Genomic DNA, 8,301 nt, shown 5'->3' with positions numbered 1-8,301 from the left:
ATCCCTCAGATTACACCGTAATAAACATGTTTATTTCTCACTTTAATCCCTCAGATTACACCGTAATAAACATGTTTATTTCTCACTTTAATCCCTCAGATTACACCATAATGTTTATTTCTCACTTTAATCCCTCAGATTACACCGTAATAAACATTTTTATTTTTCACTTTAATCCCTCAGATTACACCGTAATAAACATTTTTATTTTTCATTTTAATCCCTCAGATTACACCATAATGTTTATTTCTCACTTTAATCCCTCAGATTACACCGTAATAAACATTTTTATTTCTCACTTTAATCCCTCAGATTACACCGTAATGTTTATTTCTCACTTTAATCCGTCAGATTACACGTAATAACATTTTTTATTTCTCACTTTAATCCCTCAGATTACACCGTAATGTTTATTTCTCACTTTAATCCCTCAGATTACACCGTAATAAACATTTTTATTTTTCATTTTAATCCTCAGATTACACCATAATGTTTATTTCTCACTTTAATCCCTCAGATTACACCGTAATGTTTATTTCTCACTTTAATCCCTCAGATTACACCGTAATAAACATTTTTATTTTTCATTTTAATCCCTCAGATTACACCATAATGTTTATTTCTCACTTTAATCCGTCAGATTACACGTAATAAACATTTTTATTTCTCACTTTAATCCCTCAGATTACACGTAATAAACATTTTTATTTCTCACTTTAATCCCTCAGATTACACGTAATAAACATTTTTATTTCTCACTTTAATCCCTCAGATTACACGTAATAAACATTTTTATTTCTCACTTTAATCCCTCAGATTACACCGTAATGTTTATTTCTCACTTTAATCCCTCAGATTACACCGTAATAAACATTTTTATTTTTCATTTTAATCCCTCAGATTACACCATAATGTTTATTTCTCACTTTAATCCGTCAGATTACACGTAATAAACATTTTTATTTCTCACTTTAATCCGTCAGATTACACGTAATAAACATTTTTATTTCTCACTTTAATCCCTCAGATTACACGTAATAAACATTTTTATTTCTCACTTTAATCCCTCAGATTACACGTAATAAACATTTTTATTTCTCACTTTAATCCCTCAGATTACACCGTAATTATATGTTGATGCCATGACAATCACATTTCAATACTTTAATCATAATATTAACAATATACACTATATATACACAAGAGTATGTGGATTCGGCTATTTCAGCCACACCTGTTGCTGACAGGTGTATAAAATCGAGCACACAGACATGCAATCTCCATAGACAAACATTGGCTGTAGAATGGCCTTACTGAAGAGCTCAGTGACTTTCAACGTGGCACCAACAAGTCAGTTTGTCACATTTCTGCCCTGCCAGAGCTGCCCCCCGGTCAACTGTAAGTGCTGTTATTGTGAAATGGAAACGTCTAGGAGCAACAACGGCTCAGCAGCGAAGTGGTAGCCCACAAAAGCTCACAGAACGGGATAGCCGAGTGCTGAAGTGGGTAGCATATACAAATCATCTGTCCTCGGTTGCAACACTCACTACCGAGTTCCAAACTGCCTTTGGAAGCAAACTCAGCACAAGAACGGTTCATCAGGAGCTTCATGAAATGGGTTTCCATGGCAGAGCAGCCGCACACAAGCCTAAGATCACCATGCGCAATGACAAGTATCATCTGGAGTGGTGTAAAGCTCACCACCATTGGACTCTGGAGCAGTGGAAACACGTTCTCTGGAGTGATGAATCACACTTCACCATCTGGCAGTCTGACGGACGAATCTGGGTTTGGCGGATGCCAGGAGAACGCTATCTGTCCCAATGCATAGTGTAAACTAAAGTTTGGTGGAGGAGGAATAATGGTCTGGGGCTGTTTTTCATGGTTCAGGCCCCTTAGTTCCACTGAAGGGAAATATTAACACTACAGCATACAAGGACATTCTAGACGATTCTGTGCTTCCAACTTTGTGGCAACAGTTTGGAGAATGCCCTTTCCTGTTTCGGCATGACAATTCCCCCGTGCACAAAGCGAGATCCGTGTGGAAAAACTTGACTGGCCAGAGCCCTGACCTCAACCTCATCAAATACCTTTGGGATGAATTAGAACGTCGACTGTTAGCCAGGCCTAACCACCAAACATCAGTACCAGACCTCATTAATGCTCTTGTGGCTGAATGGAAGCAAGTCCCCGCAGCAATGTTCCAACATCTAGTGGAAAGCCTTCCCAGAAGAGTGGAGGCTGTTATGGCAGCAATGTTCCAACATCTAGTGGAAAGCCTTCCCAGAAGAGTGGAGGCTGTTATAGCAGCAATGTTCCAACATCTAGTGGAAAGCCTTCCCAGAAGAGTGGTGGCTGTTATAGCAGCAATGTTCCTACATCTAGTGGAAAGCCTTCCCAGAAGAGTGGAGGCTGTAATAGCAGCAATGTTCCAACATCTAGTGGAAAGCCTTCCCAGAAGAGTGGAGGCTGTTATAGCAGTAAAAGGGGGACCAACTCCATATTAATGCCCATGATTTTTGAAAGAAATGTTCAATAGCAGGTGTCCACATACTTTTGATCATGTAGTGTATCTACATTGCTGACTGGCCCATGTTAAAATTCACAATAGATATTCATTCACTTTTGATTGAAGTTCTGTTTGTTAGCAAACAGAGACTCAAATCAGCCTGTCTGGTCATGTGATGAGGTGCTGTGCTACATCATCATATACAGTACCAGTCAAAAGTTTGGACACACCTACTCATTTCAGGGGTTTTCTTTATTTGTACTATTTTCTACATTGTAGAATAATTGTGAAGACATCAAAAACTATGAAATAACTCATGTAGTAACCAGAAAAAGTAGCCACCCTTTGCCTTGATGACAGCTTTGCACACTCTTTGCATTCTCTCGACCAGCTTCACCTGGAATGCTGTTCCAACAGTCTTGAAAGTGTTCCCACATATGCTGAGCACTTGTTGGCTGCTTTTCCTTCACTCTGCAGTCCAACTCATCCCAAACCATCTCAATTGGGTTGAGATCATCTGATGCATCACTCTCCTTCTTGGTCAAATAGCCCTTACACAGCCTGGAGGTGGGGAATATGGTGCCAATTAGGACACGTCTTTTCACTCTCTGGTTTATTGTTGCGCTCTGGCCCCCTATCCCAAATTGTGCCCTAGCACCGTTCCCCTACTCTCCTACCCCTAGGCACTCACTTATCTTCCCTTCCTTCCCTGATGCACTTTACCCTCCTACCTTATCTGAATATCTGGCCTCTACAAAACGAGAGCCAATGACTATCCCCAATGACACCCTATGTAGTGAATAGTTCCATTTGAAACATACCCCAATGACTCTCCCCCTTTCTTTGGTTGAAGAAACAACGTCATCAATTTGGTTATTATAATAATGCAGGTATGATTATTGATCACAGGAAATGTGAGGAGTATGATAATGATTTCCTGTCTTAAAGCGGCCATGTTGGAAGAAGGGTAATAAAGAATGAAGTGTGTGTGTGGGGGGTTTATTGGAGGAGGCTGGTGGGAGGAGATATGAGGACGGGCTCGTTGTAATGGAATGAATGGAACCGTATCGAAACCATGGAAACCACATGTTTGACTCTGTTCCAATGAATTCCATTCAAATCAAATGTTATTAGTCGCGTGTGCCGAATACAACAGGTGTAAACATTACAGTGAAATGCCTGACTGACGAGCCCTTAACCAACAATGCAGTTTAAAATAAAATAAAAGCCATTACAATGTGCCTATCCTCCTATAGCTCCTCCAACCAGCCTCCTCTGTTGTGTGTGACACAATTACTAAACAAACAAATAGTAGCTAGTAATATTATATTTTATTTACAGATGTGAACATTAAATTCCTGACATGACTGCTATGTAGTTTGGGTGTCACATTTTCCCAGAATGCCCAGTTTTTTTTGTTGTTTTTTTTTTCTCTAGAAATACTGGTTGGAGAGGATTCAGGATTTCCTGATTGTTATTAAAAAAAAATATTGCAACCCTAAAATGTACTAAAAAAGGCATGTTTCACATTTGTATAAAAGACATCTCGGTAGCTTAACAATGCTGAGGGGGAAGAATCTAACCTAGAGTGGAAAGGTTCAAAACCAAGCTGAATCCACATGGAGGATAATTTGTACAATTCCTGTAACTCCCCAAATTCCTCCGAAATCCTGGATGTTTTGCTTTAATTCCAGCAATCTTCCAACTAGGATTTCGGAAAACAGGCATTTTGTGAAAAGTTACAGGAATTTTGGAACCCCATTTATAATATGATACAAAACAAACTGAATCAGCTGGTTTATAATATACCCTGGCTAAACCTGGTTACACCGTGGCGGAACAATAATGTATTTGATCTTGCAGTTACTACCAAAAGAGAGTCCTATCTGAATACCTCTATGGTTATTATTCAAGTGGGTTAACTAGTTTGAGATTACGTAACGTCATGAAATGATAAGGCTACATATGTACTCAGATTGAAAACAAAGACTCCTTAGAGAACATGGGATGCATCCACAATGGCACCCTGTTCCCTTTATAGTGCACCACTTTCTACCGCGGCCCTGTGGGCCCTACTGCCGGCTCTTGCTGTAACCATTTGGAACAAGGTTGTGGGCCCTGGTCAAAAGTAGTGCCTTTACAGGGCGTTGGGGTTGCAGCCAGTGTTTTGATGATAGAGGGTGGTTCAGATCAGTGGTCCCAGACGATGCCCAGGAGCTCACTGCTGGCGTCCCACAGCTTCCTGGCCGTCTCCTCGTTCCTCCCCTGGGGGGCCACGGAGGCTGGGGCGCAGTCACTGGGAGAGAGATAGGGGCATGGTTATTATACAGTCACTAGGAGAGAGATGGGGGGCATGGTTATTATACAGTCACTGGGAGAAAGATAGGGGGCATGGTTATTATACAGTCACTGGGAGAGAGATAGGGGGCATGGTTATTATATAGTCACTGGGAGAGAGATAGGGGCATGGTTATTATATAGTCACTGTTAGGGGGCATGGTTATTATACAGTCACTGGGAGAGAGATAGGGGCATGGTTATTATATAGTCACTGGGAGAGAGATAGGAGGCATGGTTATTATACAGTCACTGGGAGAGAGATAGGGGCATGGTTATTATATAGTCACTGGGAGAGAGATAGGGGGCATGGTTATTATATAGTCACTGTTAGGGGGCATGGTTATTATACAGTCACTGGGAGAGAGATAGGGGGCATGGTTATTATATAGTCACTGGGAGAGAGATAGGAGGCATGGTTATTATACAGTCACTGGGAGAGAGATAGGGGGCATGGTTATTATATAGTCACTGGGAGAGAGATAGGGGGCATGGTTATTATATAGTCACTGTTAGGGTGCATGGTTATTATACAGTCACTGGGAGAGAGATAGGGGCATGGTTATTATATAGTCACTGGGAGAGAGATAGGGGGCATGGTTATTATATAGTCACTGTTAGGGGGCATGGTTATTATACAGTCACTAGGAGAGAGATAGGGGCATGGTTATTATATAGTCACTGGGAGAGAGATAGGGGCATGGTTATTATATAGTCACTGGGAGAGCGATAGGGGGCATGGTTATTATATAGTCACTGTTAGGGGGCATGGTTATTATATAGTCACTAGGAGAGAGATAGGGGGCATGGTTATTATACAGTCACTGAGTTTTTACGGTAGCCCTGAAACGCAAAAAAAATATTTAGTCTAATTAGTCATTTGTTATGCATCTGGACAGACCATGTAATGGTGGCTGCAAACATTCATTCACCGGTTCCATCCATCGATGTGATTGACAGTTCTTTGGTAGCCTAAAACACTGCTGTTTCTGAATACCAGAGCATGTAAGCAGGTGAGGGAGGAGCAGAGCCTTTTTAAATGTTGTCTGTCTTCTCTCTGGCTCTAATTTGGCTGTGGTACTGCTCAGCTAAAAGCTTTGGTCATGCTCTGCCTAGAATGTGTTGTTTCCATGATCGCTATTCTTTTAATTAGGCCTATTCCGTTGTAATATTTATCCTACCACACCCACAGTAGACTATAGTCTACCATTAGGATATGTAGTTTATATTTTGAAGGACTTCAAAATGTATTAATGGATGTTTTAGGGAGACTATATATAGGCTATACTGTAAAATATATTTTAGTTTTTCTGTGAATAGAAGCACCATAATATAAATCTATAATAAAGTTAAAATATCAGAACTAAATCATTTAATAATAAAAGGCCAGTATCATCATCTTATTTTCATAAATAAAAGGGACTAAATCATCTCGAACTGCCGCAGTGAAATGATTTGCTCGTTGAGAGTGGGAAATGCGCTCTACAAACTAATTATTATTATAAAAAGACAGAAAAATACACATTTAATTCCATAAAGTAATATTAGTGGGAATATAGCCATAATATAAAACAAGATAAAGGAGAATGGAATATATTTGAAAAGCTTCAAATTGAAATATATATTGAGATGAAGTTGCTCCAATGTGTGGATTCTATTTCTCAAAAATGTTAGTGTCCATTGTGCTATTATTCTGTGTTCGATTAGAGAGAAAAAACAACTCGACTGCCAGCTTGGTGAACTATACTGGACAAAAAATATCAAACGCAACATGTAGTGTTGGTTTCATGAGCTGAAATAAAAGATCCCAGAAATGTTCTAGACGCACAAAAAGCTTATTTCTCAAAACAAATTTGTGCACAAAATTTGTTTACCTCCCTGTTAGTGAGCATTTCTCTTTTGTCAAGATAATCTGTGTGAACATATCAAGAAGTTGATTAAACAGCATGATCATTACACAGGTTGTTACGAACCCCTTTGGCCCTGCAGTCTAGGGGGGGCTGGAAATGAGAACCGTAAACATATCTCATGCAAATCATACCTAAAAGAAATCCACAGACAACTTAAACCTACCGTCAAACACGTCGGGTTTATTTCAAACACACGGTAAAGGGGTGTGGGATAAAAGAGGCTGACCCAAGGTAAGAAATAATAAATATCAACAAAACCCTAAACTAGTCTTACCTGCTTCAGTAACAGCTAGCTAACTAACCAATAAAATACAGCGGGTGGTCCGCCCAGTTCTAACTTGGGTATTTAGACCATGTTTTCCTACGGGTAATGTATGCCCATGGGTGACTTGGCTTGGTATCCCCTTTTCACACCAACAAACAGTCATAAACCACAACAATACATACTAACATAATGACAGACAAATGTGACATGTAGGAGCAAAAACAAGAGGGAGGGAGGGAGAGTTTGGGAAACCAACTGACTGGGTTTTTAAACAAAGCGATGTGATTGGGTAAGGGAAAAGGGATGTTGATTGGGTAAGGGAAAGGGAGCAGGTGTGTCTTCTGATTGGCGACACCCGTGACTAGGGCAGAAGGAGAGAAAACAAATACACACAGGATACTTGTATCCGTAACACAGGTGCACCTTGTGCTGGGGACAATAGAAAGGCCACTAAAATGTTCAGTTTTGTCACAACACAATGCCACAGATGTCTCAAGTTTTGAGGAGTGTGCAATGGCATGCTGACTGTAGGAATGTCTACCTGAGCTGTTGCCAGATCATTTTAATGTCCATTTTCTACCATAAGCCACCTCCAATGTTGTTTTAGAGAATTTGGCAGTATGTCCAACCGGACTCACATCAGAAGACCACAAGTAACCATGCCAACCCAGGCCCTCCACATCCGGCTTCTTCACCTGCGGGATCATCTGAGACCAGCCACCTGATGAAACTGAGGAGTATTTCTGTCTGTAATAAAGCCCTTTTGTGGTGAAAAACTCATTCTGATTGGCTGCACCTGGCGGGCCTATGCCCTCTCAGGCCCACCCATGGCGGTGCCCCTGCCCAGTCATGTGAAATCCATAGATTAGGGCCTAATGAATTAATTTCCTTATGAATTAACTCGGTTGCTTTTATATTTACATTAGATGTATGCAAATCAGCCTGAATATCCAAGGATGCACAACTGCAACGTTTTAACTAGGCGCTGCTACTGTACACGACTACACTGTCTATAAGACTGAAGTACTCAGGCAACTGGTTGATCAGGCATTCAATAAAGAGACTCGCTACATTCCCCACAGAACCGCTTTGGGCTGTAATCCAACTGACAGGTCACCCAAGGGCATGCACAATGGTGATATCACCAAAAGAGAACACATTACTGACGCATTTTTTAAAAAACAGCTCCACGCCGGTAATCTGCCATCCTTAAAATACGGTTTAATTATCTAAATCCCCGAATGGACAGGACGAGAGTTTGTAGGAAGGCATGCTCGGAT

Source organism: Oncorhynchus tshawytscha, unplaced genomic scaffold (genome assembly GCF_018296145.1).
Source record: "Oncorhynchus tshawytscha isolate Ot180627B unplaced genomic scaffold, Otsh_v2.0 Un_contig_6812_pilon_pilon, whole genome shotgun sequence".
In the NCBI taxonomy this organism is placed as follows: Eukaryota; Metazoa; Chordata; class Actinopteri; order Salmoniformes; family Salmonidae; genus Oncorhynchus; species Oncorhynchus tshawytscha.
This window is presented reverse-complemented; position numbering follows the sequence as displayed.